The following is a 25,507-nucleotide window of genomic DNA, read 5'->3' as shown; positions in this document are numbered from 1 at the left end:
GGGTCTGTTTATACCTGGTACATACTCAGCTGCGGTTTGGGGTTTTTCATTAGTGAATGGCTTAGCTCCTCAGCTGGATCATAAACTTCTCAAGGGAACATGCTGTGCCCTTATCTTTGTGTGCCTGCATGACAGCACACAGCCAGCATACAAACCATGACCTCATATGCACTTAACACTTGACTATATCTCTTTGGCTACTAGACTCTGCTCCTTTGGACAGGGACTTCTTAATTCTATATTTCTGAATGGCCTAGTGCTGGCTGTGACACAGGATAGGTATATAATTGATGGTGTTGATTTGAATTGTCTAGTTTGAATAAAGAATTTTCTAAATGAGTCGACATTATGACACAATGGACATAGATGAGACCAATAATGCATTTGAAATTTACACTAGTGGACACATGATGGTAGATGCTATAGATACATGAACCCATGCAAATTCCAACTTTGAGAAACTAGTAGCCTATTTAGAAATTATAATTTCTCCTTTTCTTCATGAGCAAAGATGATCCAAGCATGGAGGACATGACATTTAAGCCCTCTTCCCAGTGGAAGGGATGTGCCTCCAGCTAAATTTTTCTCTCAGTCAACATTTATGGGCACCTACTATGTGTTAGGCACTGTACTATGGGCTGAGTATTCAAAGAAAAACAAGGCACAGGTGAATCATGAATGGAGAGCTACGGGTCTAGTGGGGCTGAAGGCACTTTCTCAAGGAACTCATGGCACTGAAATAGCTGCTGCTTGAGAAGTATGGCCTAAGCTTCATGGGTGTGAGAAGGGATGAATTCTTCCTGGGGCCAGGAAGGGAAGATGAAATCAGGAAAGGCCTCCCAGAGGAGCAGATGTTTGAAGGATGGACAAATCCAGATGGACAATAGAGTATGTATTCTAGGCTGGAGGGTATTAACCAAAGCATCGAACCCCCTCAGTTCTTTGGGAGTAGAACAGTCTCCTGCTCTTGCTGTAGCTGGTGGCCTGATTGCTGACCAAGGTCAGGGTGACACCTTTGGCCAAAGAATGGGGCATTTGCTTCTAAGTCAGCCAAGGGCTCTTTCTGTCTGAAAATAGCTGCCTGAATTCATTTCCCCAATTAGTCCCAGAGGTCAAAGATAGATAGGAGCAGGCTTTCTCCACACGCAGGGCAGAAACTGAAGCTAGAAAGCCGGCCCCATGGCATGAGGAACCCCTGGAGAGCTGGCAGGAGGCCATGCCCGGCCACACCTTGAGGTCTGACCGGCTACATTTGGACGGACCATCTCTAGCTCTTTCCGTCATGTGACTGAAAACCTTATCATAATGAAAGGTGTAAAAATGCCAAACTTTAACCTTATTAAAGTCGCACTGTTCTGGTCTTGGCAACCCTAATAAGATTTTACAACTCAACCTTTCTGACTAGAGTCCTTGAACAGCGCAGGGTCTGTCAGGGTCCATGATGGGTGACTTAATGCCTTCAGGGACTGGTGCCCGCCCACATTCCCACCCTCCCTGTGTCCGTCCACCACCCGTGCTCACCAGGGCCTTCCATATGGCCTCCTTTTTGTTACTCATAGAAACGGAGAAATTTCCACTACCATGGACCCCGGGAAAAACATATGAGCATACCTTACAGCACTTACCAGCTGATATGGTATTTTCCTCTGGATTAATGAAGCACAGTGGAATTTTAGCAGTTGCTGTAATGATTAATATGTCAAATCCATATTGCAGGAGAGGCAAACAGGAAAACGATGGGAGAACCTAGGAGGAGGGAGGAAAAACAATGGGAAGGGAAGAGAGGCAGCAAAGCCAAAGAAGGACAGGGAAGGAAGAGAGAACAAAGGAAGGACAGGGTGAAAGTGGGGAGAGAGGAACACGGACTCCCACAGGGGTTGGATCAAACAGGCTCAAGCGCATTTAGGGACTCTTCCTCCTGCCCACGGCCACATTGGTAGGAAGGTGGGTCAAGTCAGTGCCTGAGGACAGGTCTCCCAGGAGCAGTTATTAGCATAAGGTTCTACATATTGGGAGGCCGTGGACCTTGAAGATTTGAGAAAAGGTATGGGGTTTATCCCCAGAAAAAAAAATACACATAAAGAGGTTTACTTAGGGGTTTACTAAGCACCTAAACCTCCATAAAAAAACACAAAAATGAAAAACCCCTGTGTTCAGCTGATGGTGTTTCTGGAGCTGGGACTGTGTCATCCCTGTCAGCATCCCCTCTCCATGTGATGCCTTTCAGAAACAAGTTTGGAAAGGTGACAATGGCGTCAGCCACAATACACATTCTCTTTGCTGAGCCTCTGTCTTGCCCTGTGAGAGCCCACCCTCTCCTCCCCACCTGCAGGCCCACCACCATGCAGTTCCCAGGATGAGGTCATGCTTACTCACAGGGTCCCTTCCTCCAACTCTAGGCAGTCCAGTCAGTGCCCCTACATGAAGTGGTGTCCATGCTGTGCGTGAATATGTGCTCCGCAGTCTTGAGACCATTACACAGCTGGACAGAGGAATGCCTGGCCAAGCCGCCAATGGGAAATACTTTGCAATGCAAATGAGTCCTCCAAAGCCAAGCATTCCCCTCTCCTGCTAATTACTTTTACCTGGTTGCGTTAGAAATCCTGGCCAACATGGTGAAACCCCATCTCTACTAAAAGTACAAAAATTAGTCAGGCATAGTGGCACACGCCTGTAGTCCCAGCTACTCGGGAGGCTGAGGCAGGAGAATCACTTGAACCCGGGAGGCAGAGGTTGCAGTGAGCCAAGATCGCGCCATTGCACTCCAGCCTGGCGACAGAGTGAGACTCCGTCTCAAAAAAAAAAAAAAAAAAAAAAAAAAAAAGAATGGCTTCATATTCTGTATAGTCAGGAGCTGGCTCAATGTTACTGTCATTGTCTCTCCTGAAATCACCTGTCAGTGCAAGAGGGCTCTGAATTTCCTTTCTTATTTCTTGATCTAAGCATGTACATAGTGTCATGGGCCAGGTTAATTAAAGCTCACTGAACATCACATACTATCCTCTGAACAATCATACATGTTGCTTCTTTAAAAGCAGAAAAGAAAAAATCAGGTTCTATATGCCCTACCAAGCTTAAATCGTCTCTGTGATGGGAACTGTACAAAAGTCAACAGGTCAACAACAAACACTAGTTTACATACTCAGTAGGTGAAAGAGTGAGCCAATTCATAGATTTCATTTCTGATTGTATTTTTTAACATTTTGTTTTGAAAGAATTATAAATCCACAGAAGGTTGCTAAAAGGTGGAAGCAACTCATATGTCCATCGATGGATAAATGGATAAATGTGGTACAGTGGTCCCCCCTTATCCTGGGGGGATACATTCCAGGATCCCCCAGTGGATACCTGAAACTGTGGATAGTACCAAATCCAATTGCTGTCAGTGGGAACACATTTCTGTTCACATATTCCACCTACAATTTAACGCCTTTTCCAGCTTAACTAAACACTTACCAGTATTGTGGTCGTAACTTGTGGTTTGAGGTGTGACAGCAAAACTAGCACGAATTTCTTTTTTCCCCTTCACAATTTCACAGATAGAAGATTCATTCCTAACTATAGATCTTAGCAGCCTCAGCATATCATTTTTTTCCTTTCCTGAAGCCGAGAATTTTCACCTTTTCACTTAAAGGAAGCACTTTATGGTTCCTTTTTGGCATATTTGAGTTGCCAGCATCACTACACTTGTGCTTTGGGGCCATTATTAAGTAAAATAAGGGTTACTTGAACATAAGCAGTGCGATACTGGGGCAGACAACCTGACAACCAAGATGGCTATTAAGTCACCACTGGGTGGAGAGTGTAGAGAGAGTGGACACGCTGGGCAAAGAGAGGGTTCATGCCCTTAGCAGGATTCAGCAAGATTTTATTATACCGCTCAGAACTACTCACAGTTCAAAAGGTACGAATTGTTTATTTCTGGAATTTTTCATTTAATATTTTTGTATTGCTGTTGACTGTGGGTAATTGAAACTAAGGAAAGTAAAATTGTGGATAAGCGGGGGTGGGCCACTATACATACAGATAATGGAATAGTATTCAGCCTTAAAAAGGAAGGAAATTCTGATATGTTTCTATGACATGGATGAACCCTGAAGACACTATGCTAAGAGAAATAAGCCAGTCACACCAAGACAAAAACTCTGTGATTCCACTTAGATGAGGCACTTATATGAGTAGTCAAATTCGAAGAGATGGAAATTCGAATGGTGTCTGTCAGGGGCTGGGAGGTGAGGGGAATGAGGAGTTGTTTAATTGGTATGAACTTTCAGTTTGGGAAGATATAAAAAGTCCTCTGGAGATGGATGGTGGTGTTTGTTGCATAATAATGTGAATATATTTAAAGCCACCAAACTGTGCCTGTAAAACTAGTTACAATGGTATATTTTATGTTATGTACATTTTACCACAATCAAAAATTGACAAGGAAGTCCCACAGACACTTCACTAGGCCAATCCAATGTAACAGCTTGCATGACTATAATACATTATCAAAACCAGGGAACTGACATTGATATAACCCAGACTCATTCAGACTTCACAAGTACTCGTGTGTGTGTGTGTGTGCACGTGTATGTGTGTGTGTGTGTGTAGCTCTATGCAATTTTATCACCTGTGTGGCGCCGTTTCATCACAAGCCACTCTTTGTGCTGTCCTCTGTGGCCACACTTGCTCCTTACTGACAGCTAACCTGTGCCACATCTCTAGAATTTTTTCACTTAAAAAATGTTACAAAATGAAGTCATACAGTATGTAACCTTTTGAGACAGGCTTTGTTCACTGCATAACTGCCTTGAGATTCACCCAAGTTGTTGCATGTATCAATAGTTTGTTCCTTTTTGTTGTTGGATAGGACTCAATGATATGGATGGAAATGTTTGATTATATTTTTACATCTACAATTAATAATATTCAATTTTCTGTCCACATTAAGACCATCAGTGAATGGACTTGATTCCAATGTGGCCACTACAGGAATGGCGTCCAAGGGGCTCACCAGAGCATCCTAGCCTCCACCCACCCATGCAGGGGCTTTTGTCTGGGCCACAGGCTGTTTCATTGAAGAAGCGGGTCCTACCGGGCCAGCTGTTATGCCTACTGACTTTCAGCTGCGGGGACCGCAGTGAATAGGCAGTAGGATAGACAGGAACAACTGCAGTAAACAGAGAAGGTACAGTCTCAACCCCCCGCCTGCCCAACCTCAGGGCTGAGACTCCAGCAGTGGCATCATGGGAACAGGCAGCTGGGGTTCCTTTAAGAAGGAAGGTAAATTCCAGGAATAGTTGTTTAGAAATATGATGCTTTCCAATTGTCAGAAGGGAGCTTTTATATTTCCACCACTCACTGTGGCCCAAACTTCACTGTGCTGGAATTTAGCTGTTCCCTTGACTGTTGACCCCAATACAGCATCAACTCCCAGCCCCAAGCCTCACAAAGTGCCTGGCCCCCATAAGTGCACAATAAATGTTGCCACAGGAGTTGGTGTTATTGAAGGAGAGAGGCGAGTCGAAGGGGCCTACAGAGGATGACCAACTCTAACAAGCGAGAGCTGCTTTCATTTCATTTTTAAAACCTGCTACCTCAGCTCTGGCAGGAGCCAGAGTACGAGAGAGGAGCAATAAAACCATCCCTTTCTTCCTCTCACTTCCAGCCCTGACTGCCCTCCCCTCATCCCTTCACACCCCAGATCTTCCTCCCAGACTCTGGGGAGAACTTTGTGTTCTGGGGAGGGTGGGGCTTCTTACTGAAGGGCAGGTGTCAGTGTAGGTGAATAAGCAGGTTGGGTGGGGGTTGGGTGAAGGTGAGGTCATTCAAGGGGACTCTTCGGCCACGTAGAAATGAAGGAACAAGATTGAAGTCACACCCCCCAAAACCCAACAGAGGTTCTTTGAGCCTTTTCCTCCAACTCTCCTTCACCACATTCATGCCTTAGCTTCCCAACCTTGACCTTTTTGCTATGGGCAACCTGAATAGTTTGCATTTCTAGACAAATAGGTGAAAGAAAAGAGCAGCCATAACCCAACATCCCTGTAACTGGCCCGAGGCCCCAGATCCTGGGACTTTCCCCAACAGCTGGATACTTCTTCCTCTGTGAAAGATAACAGGGATTGGCTGGAGCTAACCCAAAAAGGAAGCAGACATAGACACAGGCTCTTGGAAAAGGCCAAATGTTATTCAAACCTAGGAATTTTGTTCCCCCACCCCCAAGGACCCTGGAAGAGGCTGCTCACAGCTGGGTGAGGTGCAGCCCTTTCTACAGGAATCATGGCCTGGCTTTTTCGAGGGTGTGGGGAAGCAGGTGCCACTCCTCTCTGGGCACGTGTGCCTCCCAGGTGTCCTTCATGGAGCTTACACAGAGTGCCTTACACAGAGGCTATGGCCTCTCTGGAAGAGTTAAGATCTTTCTATAGCTCTTGAGATGGAGTATTTGACACCAATAAAGGCTTTCACCACCTCCTCAAAGCTTTGAACTTTTTTGTTTTTTTTAGAGATGGGGTCTTGCTGTGTTGCTCAGACTGGTCTTGAACTTCTGGGTTCAAGCAATCCTCCTGCCTCAGCCCCCTGAGTAGCTGGGACTATAGTTGCCAGCCTGGATTTCTATCTATATCTTAATAACCAGAGTTGCTGTGCACTCTATATAGGATTTGGCTTACTTGGCAAACTCTATGTCATAAACTCAGTATTTCTTCAATAAACTCAATATTTATTTACTATGATCTGGCAGCTGAAGTAGCCCAAACTTCTGACCTATATTCTGTAAGGTGGAAGATTGGGCCTTTTAGTAGAAACCTCCAAGACGTAAGAATCTCTATTGAGACCCTGGGGTTAATGCAGGCTCCACCAAATCCAAGTGCTGGCTGGGAGACAGGAGTCAGCAGGATTTCACCGAGATGGTCAATTTTTATCCAGAATAGGGCTATGCCTGCATTAATTTGTCACCAGTGGAATGAAAATACAAACCCGCTGAGTATGATAGTTTGATATGAGGAGTGGTCAGTTATATAGAAAATTTAAAACAGAAAGCCCATGAGAAGTTTGCCTTTGTAAATGCCCATTAACTCCTTCCTAACAGGGTGACAGAGAGCTGGTGCCACCACAGGGAGTGTGCTTGTCAGAGCAGACCTCCTCCCCAGGTGGACAGCATGACCCTTGACATCCTCCAGATCAAAGCTTCACTTTCCCCTGCTCACAGTGGCTTCTTGGATGACCATGTCTAAACCAGACCCTGCCTGCTATTCTTGACCAGACAGAGAGAACAGCCTGAGTGAAGACTCTGAGGCAGGAGTGAGCATGGCATTAGTAGGGCCTGGCAGAAAGCCAGGATGATGGCCACAGTGAGTGCTGGGAAACACAGCACAAGCTAAGCCTGGAGAATTGACAAGGGCCGGTCTGTGCAGAACCTGAGGGCCATGGCAAGAAGTCTGCCTTTTCTCGCCATGTCCAGAGCAGGGAAGAAGGATTTGCAAGTTTCTCACACATGCCTTGGCTTAAGCAAAGCTTGCTGGCCTCCTTCAAGCCATAGCGCAGGGTGGCGTTTGCCGTGCCTGACTCCCCAAGCTAGGCACTGGGAGTCCAAGTGAACCATCTGGAGGGGTCAACAGTGACGTGAGCAGATAAGCCACAGCACATTGAGCTAGAGGAGGAGAGAGGAATGTGCACCTCCCTGCTTGGATGTTGGGGCAGGAGCAGGAGGGCTCCAGGAAACCTCGCACAGATTCTTTGGGCTGCCTAAATCCCGCTGCTCCATGTCTAGGTGGCTGAAGCGCCTCCTGGCCTGCCTCATCCCCTCCTCTGGCCTGTCCTCTTTACCAGCCCTGCCACCTGCCCACTCTAAGAGGCTCCACCCTTCCTTGGAACACGGAGTTCTCTGCCGCTGGACTCTGGGGAGGGTGAGATTGTTGAAGCAGGCAGGCGAGCATGAGAGGGAAGGAAGAGGGAGGGAGGTCAAAGATACGAGGTGAGCTGGAGAAGAAAGGGACTGTTTTGAGGATTCCCCCTCACACATTCTGGCTCTTACCTGTGACCAAAAGCAAAGGGAGCAGCTTTTACCAATGGAATGAGGCCAGGGTGTGTTGGCTTACACCCATAATCCCAGCACTTTGGGCAGGCCGAGGTAAGAGGATCACTTGAGCTCAGGAGTTCAAGACCAGCCTGGGCAAGATAGTGAGACCCCATCTCTACAATTTTTTTTTTTTAATTGGCAGGCATGGTGGCATGTGCCTGTGGTACTAGCTACTTGGAGGCTGAGGTTGGAGGATCTCTTGAGCCCAGGAGGTCAAGGCTACAGCAAGCCATGATCATGACACTGCACTCTAGCCTGGGTGACAGAGTGAGACCCTGCCTCTAAATAAATTAAATCAATCAATCAATACCAATTAAGTAACTAACCAACCTGTCTATCGGGGTCAGTCAGCTCTTATAGTCCCACCTGACTTCCGCTTTGCCTTCTCCTGCAGCAGCAACGCCTTCGAAAGTGCTTACTGTGTGCTAGGCAGGCGTTGCACACGGACAGGGACTGGGAGTTCAGATGGCCAGCGGGCCTGCTGTCTGGGGACAGGGGGTTTCCCAGGACCTGGGACTTTCAGTACTAAAACCAGGACAGTCCTGGGCAAGCTGGAACAGCTGGTCACCTGGTGGGAACTGACCACCCATGGAGTCAGCAGAGAAGGAAGGCGGCACCACAGCGTAGCTGGTGGTGGGAGCAAGCAGGAGTCGTTTCCTCCTTAGCACTGGAAGCGCCACTCTTGGCACTTACCTGCCTTCCTGAACGGAGCCCCACCTGTTTTTATGAAGCCGCCCCAGGCCAAGCCCTCAGGATGGGCAGGGGTGGGTTGAGACTGTGCTGTCTCTGCTGTTTGCTAAGGTTGTTCTCATGGTATCACGCTGCCAGAGACTGTCCGCTTGGCTCACATTGATGGAGGTCAGCTAAGGACAGGCTGATTAGCTGGCTCCTCAGGGCCTTTCTCTTGGTGACACAGCCTCTGGCTCAGAACAAAGGCCCCTCATTTTGCCGAGGCACAGACTCTTGAACGTGAGAGTGCTGCCACCTGCTGGTCACAGCTCTGCTTCCAGAAGGGGAGCTGGAGCCTCAGGAGGGAGACTGGGCCGTGAGCCCAGGTCTGCAGCGTCTCTGTGGGCCACACAGCACCACCTCCCAGCATGTCCTGGGCGAGACAGCTGAGGAAAAGAAGCTGGGGACCCCCCTAACAGGTATGCCTTGAAGGGGACTGCAAGGCTCTCTCATGCCAGAACTCTCTCAGGCTGGCCATGGATTCCCAGAATTCCCAGCCAGCGTGGGCACTCTTAGCTATAATAGAACCCTTGGCCCAGTGGTGTGCTGGAGCTGCTGGGCAGGAGGCAATCATCAAATATTCAGGAAATTTACCAGCTGCACTGGTCATGGTGGGAGTATTTACACCATGGAAATTGGCAAAGGCTACAGATTAAGAGTTTTCTCCACCCATTACCCTTCCTCCAGTGGATTTATCAGTGCACCTTTGCAAAACCTCTTTCAAACTTAAAATATTGTCACCTGGGAAAAGGCAAGTACCAGCCCGTTTGTAAAGGTTTTCTCAGATAAAGCATCGAGTATGGAATTGGCGTCATAGAGAAGAAATACATTCTGATAAGAGGGAGATTGTGAGGCAGGAAATTTTGTTAAGCTCCCTAAGAACAACTAAGGTAATAGCTAAGGGCTCTGTGATGAGAAACACATGGATTCAAGTAGCAGCTTTTCTACTTGCTAACTGAATGATGCTGGTCAAATTGCTTCATCTCTAGCTTCCAGTTTCCCTGTCTGCAAATGGGGGTATTAGGAGTAGTTGCCTCATGTAGTTGCGAGGTGATGCGTTTGATGAATCTAAGTGCTTAGAACATTGCCAGGCAGAAAGCAAGTGCTCAATACATCCTAGATATTATCAGATATTGATTAGAACCTCCACTTCAGCAGGCTTAAACTGATCTTGACATCTTCCTGGTAAAACCAGTTTCACCTCTAGATGTCCTTTACAGGGTTGGGGAATGGAGACTGGTTCTTCAATCCTCCCCGGCAGCTAACCTTTAACATCAGCCTCAGTTTTGGCTATTCATTTGTACTTGTCCCCTGCAGTTAGTACATAAGACAATGTATCCCCTATGCTCTTAATATGATAAAGTACATCCTGAATGTAAAGTATCTAAGCATTGAACACTTGCCAAACCAACCAAAAATATTTTGTTTAAATGAGTCACTGGCCAGTTAAGATGTCAAGTATAGAAAGGGCAGGACCCAGATCTGATTCCAACTCCAAGACCTGAGTCATCCTCAGTTGTACTGCACCTGATTTAAAGGAAGATTATGTTAGCAAGACACAAATTATATAGAATTGGGGAAAATAGGAATCTGAGAGCAGTCCTCTTTCAGTGGAAAGAGATATGGGGCTTAGAGGACATGAGCTCCCCTCTCATGAGAGTGGAGGGCTTGGTTGTGCAGTGAAGACAGTTGGCGAAGTTTCTATAGATCCTGATGGACTAAGGCCCAAGGCTTGACCTGATGGACTTGCTCCATCCAAGACTCTGCTCACCCCTCAATCTTTGAATGAATAATTTGGCTTCTTGGGTGCTAAAATCCTTGGAAGAAGTGTCCTTAGATGAGATATGCATATTTCCATTGTTAAAAAGTTATAAATGAGTTTGCATCATACTCCTTTGACTTTTGTTATATGGACTAAGGTTAGGTTAGATTTGGTTGCATAAAACAGACAAAACAGTAGCATAAATAAAATGTACATTTATTTCTCTCCCATGTCAATGAAATCCAGATGTTGGCAGCCTGGGACAGGTATGGCAACTCTACAGTCATCATCAGTCACTATCTTATAGCTCCATTCTCTTCAACATGAGTTTTTGTCTAGTGGTTTAAAATAGTCACTCGAGCTCCATCCAGGCTGCTTTCTTGCCAACAAAAAAATTATATTTTCCCATAGTCTGACAAATCACCGTCCAGGCGTACTCATGCAAGCCCATTCTGATGCAAGAAAACTGAAAAATGTCTTTATTCCAACTAGGGGTAGGAGGCATGTGCCTAGCTAAAAATTAAGGGTTCTATTTTTAATAAAGTAAGGCAGCTAGATATTGGTGGATAGCCCACAATCTCTACCAAAGTAGATCAATTTCCCTAAGCCTGCTTATTTTTGACATCAGAGAAATTCTGTACAACAACCCCCAGGATAAACCACCCTGTGAGCCCAGGAAGAGAAGATGGTTGGATTCCCTCTCAACACTCTCCTGCCTCCGTGTGAATTTAATCCCCATACCCCATCAGCCCCAGAGCCTCCATTCTGCTGCTGCTACAGCACCTGTCCAAAGTTTCCCTCCTTTCCAAATTTGGTCTCATCACTAAACTTCAGATCTCCATGACCACTGGTCTGGACTTTTGTAATAATGCCCTCATTGTTCTTTCTGCCTCTACTCACTCTCCAAGCCTTTCTGCTGATGGATTGCTCTTCCTGAGGCACAAGTCCCACCGTGATACATCCCTGCTCAAGAATGTCCATGGTTTCCCATTTTCTGCCCTAAAGTCTAAATTCCTTAGAATCCTGAAGGCTTTCTATGACAAGGCCTTTGCCTGAATTTCTAAGCTCATCACTCTTCGACACTTGGAGATCCAGCAAGTGCCACTCCTTAAATGTGACTTGAACACTTCTGCCTCCTTGCCTTCCCTCCTGCTTTTCCATCTGCTTGGCATGCTCTTCCTTTGTCTCAGCCTGCCTAAAACCTATCCATCTCACGAAGCTCAGGACAAAGGCCTCCTCCCCCATGAAGCTTTGCCCAAGCTATAATGACCGTCACCCTCCTAAGTGTTGTCACAGGGCATTATGCTTCCATTCAGCTCAGACTACAAGTATTTCTGTGTTCCCTACTAGAGTGCGAGCTTCCGTAGGGCTGGGCTATGCTTGCTTGCTCACAGCATCTCACATTAGTGCCTGCCATATCAGCAACATGCAATGAGTGTTGGTAGAACTGAACTGCAGAGTACAGCTGGGGCTCCATGGAACAGAACCAGTTGGAAATTGGATGTGAATGAGAACAGCTCACAGAATGACCTGCTGTGCCTGCTAGAATTTGAAAAGTTGGGGTGACCATTGACACCACTCTGGGAGCAAGTATTTGGGTTCCACTTAAATATACAAATGTAGGCCCAGGACTTCCACCAAAATGAAGCCCCTTCTGGGCTTGTGTTTGAGGAGCTGTATAGGGTAACAGAGTGACACCGGTAAGGATTGCTGTCCTCTCTACCTTATTTTTTTTTTTTTTTAAGGTTCAAGATCTGAGTTGCCATAAAAATAAAAACCTTGGTGGGGGTGGGGGGGGTGGAGGGATTTGAAAGAAAACTGTAAATTATCAAGAAAAATGATTCATTTCTCAGATGAAGACCCCCAGTCCCAGAAAAGCAAGGGTGAGTATGCCCAAGGTCACCCACCCAGGGTGAAGGGTGGTACTTAGCCTGTCCCAATCCCAGTCTACTATTTTCTGTTCCACCACCATAGCTGCCCAGGGTGAAGACACCATCAGTTTTTAAGGTCACATCTAATTTGGGGAAATAAAAGGTCTTGAAAGTTACACATAGATTTGTGCACTGCTGATCTTAATTTTATGTTTGCCATCATAAAATCAGTTTATACTTATACAACTAAAGGGGGAAGACATGCATCCAATTCTCACAGTTTCAGTTCTATGTCTTTGCATCAGTTATTTAGATTTTTCCCTTCTCTGTTCATTATCACTTTTCCTGAGGAGGTAACAAAATGTCTTTTTCAATTTTCTTCTGGGACTAATTCTCACTAGGATCACCCATTTTTTTCTCCAGTTTGCAACTGGCTAGATTTGATTGGAATAGATAAGGCCTCCGACCATGGGCTGTTGAAGGGCCCTTTGTTTGTGGATTACAAGCGGTCATTCAGTTTATCCCATTCATTATGCGACCCTACTTTTTTGAGTTGCAAGGTTAAGGCCTGGGGCAAAATGTTGATGGAAAGGAACATTAAGCACCAAGTTGTACCGTGTTTGTGTTCATTCCAATCCACATTCACCTCTCTTAACTGGTGAAGGTTATGACTACAGCCCACTCTCTAGTGACTCACTTCAGGAAAAGGACATGTGACAAGAACCTGTCTCACATGGGACTGCTTGCCAGGGGTGCCAGGACAGAGATGGCATTGTTCAGGGAAGATTCAGGAAGTCAAACATCCGGAGAAAAGCATGCATGGTTAACTCACCCCACAGGCTGGATGAGAACATATTTTTTTTTCTCACTGATCAATGTGTTTATCTACTTCTACAAGGGCACTCAGAGGACTTCTGGAATAATTACTCCCTTTGGTCTTAAATGCAGCTTTCCTGATGGGCCAGGAAAGGGAGAAGGGATAAGTATTCCTGGAAGTGTTTTACCTGTTGTCACATTAATTCTATCCTCCCAATAGCCTTTTGAGATAAACGTTATCCCCACTCTCAATGTATAAATGGGGCAATTTAGATAAGGCAAGTTAAGGAGTTTGCCTAGGCCTATCTGCTACTAAGTGGCAGACCCAGGATTCAAACTTGGGTTGAGGTTGACATTGAAGTGTATTTCCAATGTCAGAAAATGTCCTCTTTCCATGCTAGTGCCCAGGTTTCCTCTCAGATAAGTAGCAGCTGCTAAATGCTACTGCAGAGCATTGTCTCTCCCAAACACATCTTTGTTCTGACCTCTTTCTCTCCATCTAGCTGTCCTCAAAACCCACACAAATTCCACCTTCTCCATGAAGACTTCCTGATCAGCCAGTCCCAAGAGACTATGTACAGTCGCACATGCGCTCTCTCTCTTCTACTTCTGTAATCCTCTCTGCTTGCACTCCTGGTTTAGCCCTTAATAGATATAACTTAGTGCATATAAACTTTCAATTGCATATGCAAACTCCCAGCTGTACTATAAACTCCTCAAGGACATGAACAATGCCTTTGTTGAGCCCTGAGAATTTGTAGCATAACGAATAATACCAACTAGCTGCTGCAAAATGCGTGTTTAATAATTAACTGGTTAATTTTTAGGAGAGGCTACGGGAGTCCTCGTGATTCTGTTAAGTAGACAAGCACGGAAAACTCAAAGGCAAGTAGCTGTCTCTTTGGCTAAGACTCCCCTTAGCACCACAGTCTGTAATTCACTCACCAAATCTTTCTGGGTGTTTTAGAGAAGACGGACATTGCTCCGCACTGAAACCATGCGTTAAGCCCTCTGCCAGTTTTAGGGCAGACTAAAGCACCCTGCCCAAAGCTCAGAAGGTTCAGGTGAGTTCAGAAAGCTCCAGGCTTTCTGGCAGCCTAGTATGTTCCCTTAGTCTTTTCCAAGTCTGGGCACTCACTCCTAGCTCCTCCCCAGGAGTCCACCTCTTAGCCTCACCCCAGGCCTTAGTGATGACAGCACCAGGCAGCAACTGGTATCTCCCCTGGAGGCAAATATGCCTGCACAAAGCCCAGACCTTATGCTCTTCCCTTCTGGGATTCTGCTTATTTTCTTTCCCCTTAACTTATTGCCCCTTCTTCTATGTGGTCTGTTAATCTCCAGATCTTTGAGAAGGATGACCATGATGTCAGAGCACGGGCCTTGGCATGGCCTGTCTGCATCTCTCTCCTCCCCACTCCCCACAAGGTTCCTGGGTCATGTGGGGCTTCCTCAGCACCCCCTCTCCATGCAGCTCCTCCTCTCTGAGTCTGCCTCCTGCCTTTCCTTCCAGCCCCATCCAGGGTGTGGAGAGAGCTCTTGACCACAGTGAGTTGCCCTTCCCCATACTTGATGAGCTCTGTCCACACTTGGAGACCAGCTTGTGCTCTATGGGTCTGAGGCTGGGCCTGCCTGTCCCCCAACCTGGCCATGAGGGCCCTGAAGCCATCATCATGTCTTACCTTTATTTCTGATGCCTAGATCTGTGACTGTCACATAGTAAGTGGTCAATCAATATCAACAGAAGGTGGAAATAAATGGTAAATGAGTAAACAGTCTTGGTTCTGCTCTATGAAAATACCCAACACATCAACTCACTCTGACATTAACTGTTTAGACACTTAAAGCAGGCCTCTGAACTAGACAGATCTGGAAGCATCACACAGATCACCAATCACCTCATCTACAAGATGAGGACCAAAGCTGGTAAGTGGCTTGCACAAGGTCATACAGAGTGTGAGTGGCAGACCCAGACTGGATCAGACTCTCTGATTCCCTGCTGAAGGCACCATCTCAGCCATGCTTTCGGAGTAAGGAAGCTTTGCTTCTAAAATACCTAGTAATTCAGACTTTTCTTCCAATTATTTCTAATTAGTAACCTACCTAGCACTGATGAGTTCTTGAATATATGCATGCATGCATGCATGCATGCATGTATGAGTGAATGAATGAATGAAGGCTAGGTCATGCTGGATTCACAGCAGCAGCAGTGCAGCTTTTCCAGTAAAGGCACTAGGGACATGTGCAGGATTGAGATGATGCGTTTAAGGCATCTCCTTTCTGCCTCACAACCCTGACACTGGGCATTCCCGGGATCTGCCATTGCCCCTACTCTGCAGCTGTTCCGAGCTGTCCTTGCCAGCACCATTCTTGTTGAACCTATTAGGTTGCTATTGTTTTTAGCAAACAGCTGATGCCTCATAGAAAATTTAGCATTTGCTCATTCCTGTTCCATTTATCTTCTAGTTTGTGCATTTTCTCTTCTTTATTAGCAGGGCACTTACTGGAAAACTAGATCTCTGTCACTTACTGGTTTCATATGTTTCCTCTGTTCATAACCTACCTGGAGTCAGAATTATGTCTCTGTCACAGAGCAATTGGTTGCTATGGAAATGATCATGGCACCCCAGGCAGCAGGCCTGCATTGGAGAGAAGAGGGAGTGCTATGCCCATTGGGGTGGGGGTGGGTATGGGGGAGGTGCTGCAGGAATCCTGAGTGTGACTTTTTAAGCTAGTACTGACTTGTCTAGGCCAACCTGGTCATCTTGACCCTCTTCCTACTCAAAGCTGTGTGTGCGTCTGTGTGTGTGTGTATGTGACACTTCACTTATCCACACCCCCACGCACCCCACCCAAATATAAAACAAATGCTTCCCCTAACTCCTCTCTTCTACCTCCAAGTCCAACTTAGAGTTCACCTCCTCAGTCTTCTGTGGTTAACCACCCCTGACTAACCCCTTCGCCAATCAAAACCCCCCCATTCCTAGTGAGTTTGTACTTAATTCAATTGCATTGGAATCACTTGCATTCCTTCTCCTGGGTTTTTTTTTTTTTTTTTTCTTATCGGGCTCATGTGCTTTATCTTCCCAACAGTATCTAGGCCCCACAGAAACCCATCTGGGCCAGTTGATTTTATCTTCCCACAGAGCCCAAGCCAAGCTTGGCTGACCACAGGCCCCTGATAAATGCTGCCCCTGACTGTCAGAGAGATGGACAGTCTCAGCCGCCGAGCCCGTGCACTTTAACCCATCCGGTCTTACCTCCTGAGGATCAGTAAGCCTAGAGCAATAGGCAAATTAGACAGCTCTGGATATAATTTTAAACACTGTCAACCCAATGAAAGGAGAAAAACTCTAAAGCATCATTTGCCTAAAACGTCCTCAGATGATAAAGGAAGAATGAGAAAACAGTTTAGTTGTTTAAAACTGTCTTATTTTTGTGGGTTTTAACTCATTTATGTTTCAAGTTTGCCCTTAGTCTTGGTTGCCTGTTACCCACAGCAACTTTGACCTCCAGAGCCAGTGAACCCTAGCTGTACATGGTGGGAGAACCTGGGCCTGTTTCAAAGTGCTTTATAGGACAAGGTTAAGCTCACAAACATGAATCGTGGACTTGGGGCCTTTCCTTTGTCTAACGGGCAATATCCTTACATCCGGGGCCTGGGGGTGCCGAGCCTGTGAACTTCCCTTGCTGCCTGTGGTTGAAGACAAATAGCTGTGCTGGCTCCGTTGGCAGAGTTGGTGTCGGTTTTGGTGCCCCAACCTCCTTTTTCTGGAATCTGCCCCATATTCAGTCCCCAGATGGAAGTAAGCTGATACTCAGGTAAGAAGGGGGCGGAAGTCAGGGTGCCTCTAGTGTGGAGTCGACGCTAGGGCTGGACGCCATGTTCCACATCCCAGAGCCCATCTGAAAGACCTTCTTTGGCGTGCAGCTCAGAGCCGCTCAGAGAGCGTGGAGCTCGGCCCCCAGCTCAGCCCAGGGCTCTGTGCACTCATGGAAAGGGGCATCGTGCCTGGAGACGCTAGCGGCCATTCTGGCGCAGGGACAGGGCCTGGGCGTCTGTGTGTGCTCGTGCCCAGATGAGAGACTTGGACGGGGTGCGGAGGGCTTGCTGCTTTCCCAGCTTAAGGGCTGTTTCAGTGAGGTGGTCCTTCTGAGGCCTGAGATGGTGCTGGGGGTGGCCTCACCAGGAAAAGGCGCAAGGCAAACATTGAACAGACAGGCTGGAGCCCCCAGGAGGAGCTTTGGTCCGTGGTGACTGGGAGAAGGGCCTCTTTTGGGGACAGCTGATAAAAGAGCTGCCACCCTCTCCTCCAGCCCCCCCACCTCAGAGCCCCACTGGAAGACAGGCTTGATTTTCTTCATCCCGTGCAGCACGGGCTTGGTGAAGCTGGAAGGAACCCTCTCATGCAGTCTGCCCGCTTCTGCTTCCGACTGAACGCTCCAGCCTAGGCTTCAGGCCAGGCCTCTGTCCCCACACAATGGGGACTTGGATAGTGATTTTTAGGATTCTTTCTAGCTTTCTACGCTGACTAGAAAAGAGAAGAGGAAGTGCCCCGTTGGCTCTGCCGTGGACCAGAAGACCTTCCCCTACTGCTCATATTTAGTTAGCAATTACCCAAGGTGTCCAAGGCCCCTCCAACACTGTCACTCAGTGCTAGGAGAGGCCAGAACTCCAACTCAGGCTGTGCGGCTGGCTGCAAGGGGGTGACGTCTGGGTTAGCTGTTTGGAGACGGAACCACAGGTCAGCTTTAGAGCTGATGGCGCCTTCATGGGCACAACGGGAAACCAAGACAGGCAGCTACCAAGTGATCCTTCAGCATCTGGACGAGATGCTTTGTCTTTCCCAGAGAAACTATTTCAATGAGTTCTTCCCGGGAGAGAGGGAAAACAAAGCTCAAATACCAGAGCTGCAGAAACCGCCTGAGGATGATTTGCTCTGACAGGCCGGTGGCTGCCCTCTCCCACGGACAGCCTTGGTCCAAAAGAATAAAGGAGACCTTGCAGGCCAGAACCCAAAAGTGCAAGGTGCAGGTTTGCAAAGTGTGTCCCTCAGGCTCTGTGCATCCCCAGTCCAGAAATTGAACACCCATCCACATGATGCCTTCACAGCACATGAAGAAAAAGAGGGGCAGGTTGCAGAGGAGCAGGACAGGGGGACGTGTTGCCAAGAGCAGGCAAAGGTCTGAGCTGATGGCAGCTCTGAATTGGGTCTGGCGGGAGTTGGAGGTAACTGCATTATGGGAAAGATTGAAAGGTTAATATGAAACCAGCTGATACTAAAAGAGAACAATTAGGAAGGTTAAGGGGCTTAATATTAGATAAATGGCTGCCAGAGGATAAAGTTCACAATTTCCATGAAAGAAGTCTGACTCAGAGAATTCTTTTTAGTGGACCAGACCAAGGTCTGATTTTGTTATTTTTTTTTTCTTCCCAGTAACTGAGAGAAAATTACCATTCATTCACATAAGATTCATTCTCTTCCCTCCTCCTGCTCCCTCCTCTGGCTTCCCATCTCTCTCCTGTTTGGAAATGTCTGATTTCCTTCCAGTTCTGGAATGAATCTTAGGGTCCCACCTTCCAGTCTGCATACCCCACACTCCTCTCCACCTGTAGGGGTTCTTCCTCAGTGAGATTTATGGGGCCCTACAAGAATATTTTTGTCAGTGTTGCTTGTATTCTGGAAATATTTCAGGCCACTAAGTGATCTCACAGATCAGTAGCTCAACCCAGGCGAGACATTCCGAGCCAATAAGGAGTTAACCCAAACATGGGGATACGGGCTGATGGATTTGAGGTGGCTGAGGAGATTGGGGGAGATGGGGAATTCTCATAGTCTCCAAACCCAGCAATTCCTTCCTGGGAGTTTTTTAAACATTCCTTCCTGGGAGAAGGGCCTCTGATGGGGACAGCTGATAAAGGAGCTGCCACCCCCTCCTCCAGCCCCCCCACCCCCGTGCCCCACTGGAAGACAGGCTTGATTTCCACATTCTGCCCAGCACGGGCTTGGTGAAGCTGGCAGAAGCCCTCTCATCAGTCTCTGTTCTTCTGTCTGGACTGAACCCTCCAGCCCAGGCTTCAGGCCAGGCCTTTGTCTGAACAGATTCCCAGGCCCCACCCACGCTGGACTAACTGAATTTGAATCTTTGAGGGCACAGTCTGGGCATCTGCATATTCTGAAGTTCCTCGACGACCCCATGACCTACCCAGTTTGGGAACCACTGGCTCAGGGGCCACATGGAAGAAAGGCCAGGCAGGGAGGGGCCGGGGGCCTCTCAGACTTTGGGCTGGGCCATTTGTGTGATTCCCTAGTTCCCATCCCAGCCAGTGAGTTTCTTGGAGCAGACATTTCCTCTTACTCATCATTACAATCCCCACACAGGGCTGGCCACGTTCAGTATGTGGGAGCTGAATTAAGTTTCCAGATCTCATGGCTCATGTCTGTAATCCCAATATTTTGGGAGGCCAAGGCGGGAGGATCACCTGAGCCCAGAAATTTGAGACCAGCCTGGGCAACATGGGAAGACCCTGTCTCTACAAAAATTTAAACGTTAAAAATATTTTTTAAATAAAATTTTGAAATGTCTCCCCTTCCTAGACCCTGAACCTGTTCAGTTCTCAAGTTGACATGTTCAGAGGCCTGGCTGGTAGAGCCTGGGCCTGGTCCCACAGAATCAGCATGGTCCTGAAACACAAGAGCACAGGAGCCAAAGCTGGAAGGGCCCTTAGAGAACCTCTAGTCCAATAGCTTTCAAATTGTAATCCTAGGTACCCTGGGGTCCCATGGTGGAACCTCAGAGAGCACGAAAAGGAAAGGGCAGAGGCCCAGTGGGAGGAACTGCCAACCCTCCCCCCACCTCCACGCTTCCTTCAACCAGGCCAGCTCTGCTTTCACAGCTTTGTGTGACTTTCGCAATAACCAAATGGCTTCCCAGCTTCTGCCCTTGCCAACCCCACCCCCAGCCCCTGTCTATTTTCCATCTGGTGTCCAGAATGATCATTTCAAAACATAAGGCTCATCATGTCCCTCTTCTGTTCAAGACCCTGCATTTGGCTTTCCATTTCACTCAACAGCAATCCAAGGTCCTCTTCACGGCCGGCAAGTCCCACCTGTTCTTGCCCTAGCTGCCCCTGCCTCATCTCAGCCACACTGGCCTCCTTTGTATCCCTGAATGCACCAAGCAGGCTCTTATCCAACACCTGGGCAGGTCTTCCTCCTTCTGCCGGAGACACTCTTCCCCAAATAGCTGCATCCCTTGCTTCCTCTTGTCCTGACCACCCTATCAAAAAAGGCATCCTGTTCCATCAGCCCAGCCCCTTCCTCTACTGTACTGACTGTCCCTGCTGAAATATACGCTCCAGGAAGGGGAGGACTTTGTTTTTTTTTCACTGCTATGTCCCCAGCACCAAGAACAGTGGCTGGCACTTAGTAGGTGTTCAATAAATAATCATTTCCTGAATTAATCAGATTGGTTTTGAGTCTAAAGTTATTCTGTACATTTTCTTGTTTACACATTTCTCTATTTTTCAGTAAATATGCATGTTTTTACAATCACAAAAAGCAGTAAATGACATAGTCTTTTCTCTAGGACCAATCTTTGGGAGACTCAGAGCTGCTAGAGAATAACTTAAGAAGATAAAGGGAGGCCCTGCCTTGAGCCCCTGGTTCTGAGCAGCACCAGGTTGGTCCTGGTAGACTATAACAATACCACTGATTCCTAATGGTGGATGGGGGAACTTAGTGGGGCTAAGCAGACCCTACTTACCTAACCGCATTTTGTCTTGGGGTCACTGGGGAAGGAGAGAGAAGGAGTGAAAACAGGACCAGCAGCAACCCCCTCCCTGCTGAAATGCACCAGGATCTCCCTAACCCGATACAACAGACATGAGGACATGGGCTCCCAAGCACCCTCCAGTAAGGCATTGTGGCCATAGGTCATTCTTTAACTGGCACAACTGGCTTTTCTCAGACAGACTTTCTCTTTATTTTCTTCAGGGACTATTACTCTGAGGCCTAGTACCTGCTGCCTCTGCTTATATGACTGAATCTAGAACAAAGAAGAAACATCTTAGCTGAGGGGTCAGGGCTCTGGCCTGACAGAAACCCCGTGGTCTTGTCTCCATGTCAGAGCCCCATGACTCCAAGTGGGTGGGAGTCCTGGGCTCGCCCATGACTCACTGTTCGAGTTCGTAGAGAACTCAGAAGTTCCATATGAAAGCACAGCCTCACAGGCTAGAGACAATTCAGGAAACGAAAGCCCCATTCACTTGATTATTGGTTCATTTTCTGATGGAAGCTTTTCTGATCCTCTTTCATAAGGCCCATCTGAAATAGACAACTGAAAAGAGAACTAGGAGGCCATTTCCCTTCCCTCCTCTAGCCCCAGAGCTCGGTCATCAGAGCCATGTGGACCCTAGCCCCTGGAGCTGGACAGGGCCCAGGGGTCATCTGGCCCCTGTCTGTTTCATTGTGACTTACCAGGCAGGCCCCCTGATACTCAGGGACGCAGCTGCCTGCCTCCTGGGCTGACTTTCCTGCAATGCTCTAGAGTGGAGCCAGCCAGCTTCTCCAAGGAGCCGGTGGTAAATACTCGCTCTGGGCCCTGTCACCTTTTCTTTGTTTTTTCCTTACAACCCTTTCGAAACATAAAACCATCCTGATTGAGCTCATGGGCTTCACAGAAACAGGCTGTGAGGATAGGCAAAGTACAGCCCATGAGCAAGACCCAGCCCACTGCCTGTTTTTGTAAAATAAAGTTTTAGTGGACACAGCCCTGCTGATCTCTTGATGAATTGCCTATGGCTGCTTCCACGCTACTACAATCGCGGAATTCTGTAGTTGAGACAGAGCCTATAAGGCCAATAAAGCCAAAAATAGTTTCTATCTGTCCCTTCATAGAAAACATCTGCCAAGCCCTTCTCTAAAGTTTCATATGCATTCGTTCCTATTTAACACTCAAAACAATTTTTGAGATTAGTATTAGAGATGAGTATTCCTAATTTTACAGATGAAGAAACTGAGAACGAGAAAGGATAAGACTTGCTCAAGGTCACATGGCTAATGAGGGGCAGAACCAGAACCCAAACCCAGATCTCATCTCTAAACCAGGGCTTCTTCACCTGGTGAAGCTGCTCCCGAAAGGTGGCAATTGTGAAGCATGGAATATATCTCCTGTTTAGCCCCATCAAGTAGGGTAGCAGCAGGTTCCTTGGTGCCACGGTCTGAGAGAGACAAACTGACCTTGAACAGAAACTCTTAAGATTCTCACCAAATCCCACTGTGCAGAGAATGTCTCCAAGCCCAGTGTGCTCTCTGTGCACAGGAAAGATTCCTTTGGCAAGTTGGCTGGCTGGCAGGAGAACTGTCCCCTAAAAGCCAAGTTTGGCTTCTGTTAAACATTTAACAACAGGTTGTCATTTCACTGTGAAGAGCCACTGAGCTGCTGCCATCTTCCCATTGAGACCTGGACTGCCCTTGGATCCCCCCAGGTCCCAGGGCTGCCATTTCCTCTAACTGCTGGGAACAGCTATGCCATTATTTGTATGAGGGAGACCCCCAGTGGATATTGCTGGTATCACTGTCTCTAAAAGCAGCTCGGCAAACACCTTCAAGGCTCCCAGAAGCTGGGTGTGTTCAAGATTATTGCATTTGAGTAATTGCCCCCAGTACATAAAACCCAATGAGCATTGTCCTCTTCAAAATCCTTCCCAAGGGAGGTTGGTGCATGCATGTTCTAACAATGCTGCCATTTCACAGAACGCATTTGGAAAGCTTCCTTTGCATCTGATTTTTTTTTTCTTTTTTTTTTTTTGTGAGACGGAGTTTTGCTCTTGTTGCCCAGGCTGGAGTGCAATGGTGCGATCTCGGCTCACCACAACCTCTCCCTCCCAGGTTCAAGCGATTCTCCTGCCTCAGCCTCCTGAGTAGCTGGGATTATAGGCATGTGCCACCATGCCCAGCTAATTTTGTATTTTCACTAGAGACAGGGTTTCTCCATGTTGTTTAGGCTGGTCTCAAACTCCCAACCTCAGGTAATCCACCCGCCTCAGCCTCCCAAAGTGCTGGGATTACAGGCATGAGCCACTGCGCCTGGCCTGCACCTGATTTTATTATGACCTTTCACATGCTTTTAGAGTCTTTTCTGTGAGGCAGATCTGACTTCCCAGAACAGCTTGGCCTTTGTGAAACTTTGTTTTAGCTGCTTTCAGCCTAGCTTTGCTCCAGAACCTGTTTTGTGTGTTCCATAGTGTTGCTAATTCTGGTGGTGGTTATTGTTTGCAGTTTTTTATTTGAATTGGATAACAAAATTATGCATTAGGATTTCCAGCATTTCTGGAAAAGTCAGAAAGCACTTGTTTTCAGTTCTTGCTCAGTAGCTAATAGCTGAAACTAAAGAGGAGCTGTTGCCCTCTTTGGACAGGCAAGGATTCTCCAGTTTGCCACAGTCCCCACCACTCCATATTGCCCCTTATTGGCTGTGCTGGTGTTTGATTGCATTGCCTTGTTGGTCCCTAGAGAAGTTTTAAAGTTATATCATACATACAGAATAATTGCCATGAAAATAGCTGCTGCCACAGATCCCAGACACTATGCTGAGCACAGTATGTACATGTTCTCATTTAACCCAGTGAGATAGGTGTCATTATTCCCAACTTACAGACATAGAAAGTCAGAGTCAGTAAATGTCAGGATCAGAAAATGTCTTTATAAGGGTTGAACTGAATTTCAGTTTGGATATTTGCATTTTACCATGTCAGATAATGAACTCCTCTAACTGGTTTAGGAGATGTGACTGGCTCAGTAAAGGCCTCAAATAATCACTAGGTTTTCCTCTTTTTCCACCTGCAATATATTCAAGAATGGCTAACCCTGATCTCAGTCATGAAGTAAGCAAAGCGTCTTTGATGTTAAAGACACTGGAATATCCTCCCCTTTCTTCCTCAGGATATCTGTCTTGAACCGCACACCCATGCCAGGTGCGCAGTACTCTGAGATCTTCCCGCAGGGCCCAGGGACCCCACTGTGACACAGTGTCTGGGCCTCAACTCTAAGACAGCACCTCACCTTCCAGATTTTTCCCATCCCTTTTTTCTACCAAAACATCCTTTGCTGTGTCCCATACATTCAAGCTCTTGATAAGTGACTAACTACTTAATTTGATAAATGATTTGGGAGATAAGTCATTAACAGACTCATTTATTCTTCTAAAAATTACTTATTGAATGTCTAACCCCTCCTCTTAAAACCATATGAGGGCTACCAATTGCTCCTAAGAGACTAATGACCAAAATCCTTCATAAGGCCTAAAAGGCTTGTGAGACACTGTGTCTGCTGGCCTCTCCAGCCATCCTCTCTGCCCAGCACTCCCCCAGCCTTCTAGTTCCTCCAGCATCCCTTGTCTCCATCTACTAAGACTTTACACTAACCCCGTCCTTGGCCTGGAAAGCTCTTTCACCCCTCTTAGCTAGTAACTGCTTTTTTGTCCTTCAGGTTGCTATGAAGTCACAACTTCATCAAAATGCATTCCATGACCTCACCGACAGGTTCAAATTGCATCGTGAGACATGCACTGGCACCATGAACCTATCAGATAAAGTGTCCTGAGGGCTGCAGTCTTGCATTTATTTATTTGATGAACATACATCTACCTCATCAGACAATGAGCTCCATGATGTCATTGTGGAGGGATTTTATCTGTTTCTAGTCACTTTTGCTTCCCCAGTGCCTAGATGCCTAATTCATATTTGTTGAAGTGAAGTGAGATAGGGTAGAGGAGGAGGGAGGAAGAAATTTCCATTGCTTTCTACAGTTAAAATGGAGAGAATCTAAAGAACTTTCCCAAGGACACAGAACTAGTAAGTGACACAGCAGGACACTGAACCCAAGTTTCCAAGGCACGTTTCCTTTCTACCCTATCATAACTTTCTTCTAGGGCCTTGGCAGGCCTCTGTGCTCTATGATAATCACACCCTGAAGATTATTATGACGTTGGAGGCATGCCCGGTCTGGCTCCAGACAAGGTGGTGCAATATCATGGAGCTGCAGCAGTGTCACTTAGCCACATGTAGGGCAGAATGATACTAGGCATACCCTGACAGATCTCTGGGTGACATAAAGATGACTTCGACTTGGCGCTATCCAGGTGGATTCCTGGGGGCGCCACAACTAGACTTAGCAGGAGTATAAGATTTGGGATAATCGGCCTGCTAGAAGAAGAAAAGCAACCATCTATTGTGCCCTTATCATAAGCAAAACTCTTTAATGA

The 25,507-nt window shown here is 47.0% G+C and overlaps 1 protein-coding gene across 5 annotated transcripts in view; it reads right to left on the bottom strand.

Moving 5' to 3' along the window:
• Positions 1–25,507, bottom strand: part of CD58 (CD58 molecule) — a 151,079-nt gene that overhangs the window by 56,431 nt on the left and 69,141 nt on the right. The window contains exon 7 of one of the 5 annotated variants that reach the window (XR_010123700.1): positions 1,626–1,746. The exons of the other annotated variants lie outside the window; for them this stretch is intronic. The gene's annotated coding sequence lies outside the window, so the exon portion shown is untranslated. The remainder of the gene's footprint in view (positions 1–1,625; positions 1,747–25,507) is intronic. 5 annotated transcript variants of the gene reach the window in all.

This window comes from Pongo pygmaeus, chromosome 1 (genome assembly GCF_028885625.2).
Source record: "Pongo pygmaeus isolate AG05252 chromosome 1, NHGRI_mPonPyg2-v2.0_pri, whole genome shotgun sequence".
Classification (NCBI taxonomy): Eukaryota; Metazoa; Chordata; class Mammalia; order Primates; family Hominidae; genus Pongo; species Pongo pygmaeus.
This window is presented reverse-complemented; position numbering and strand designations above follow the sequence as displayed.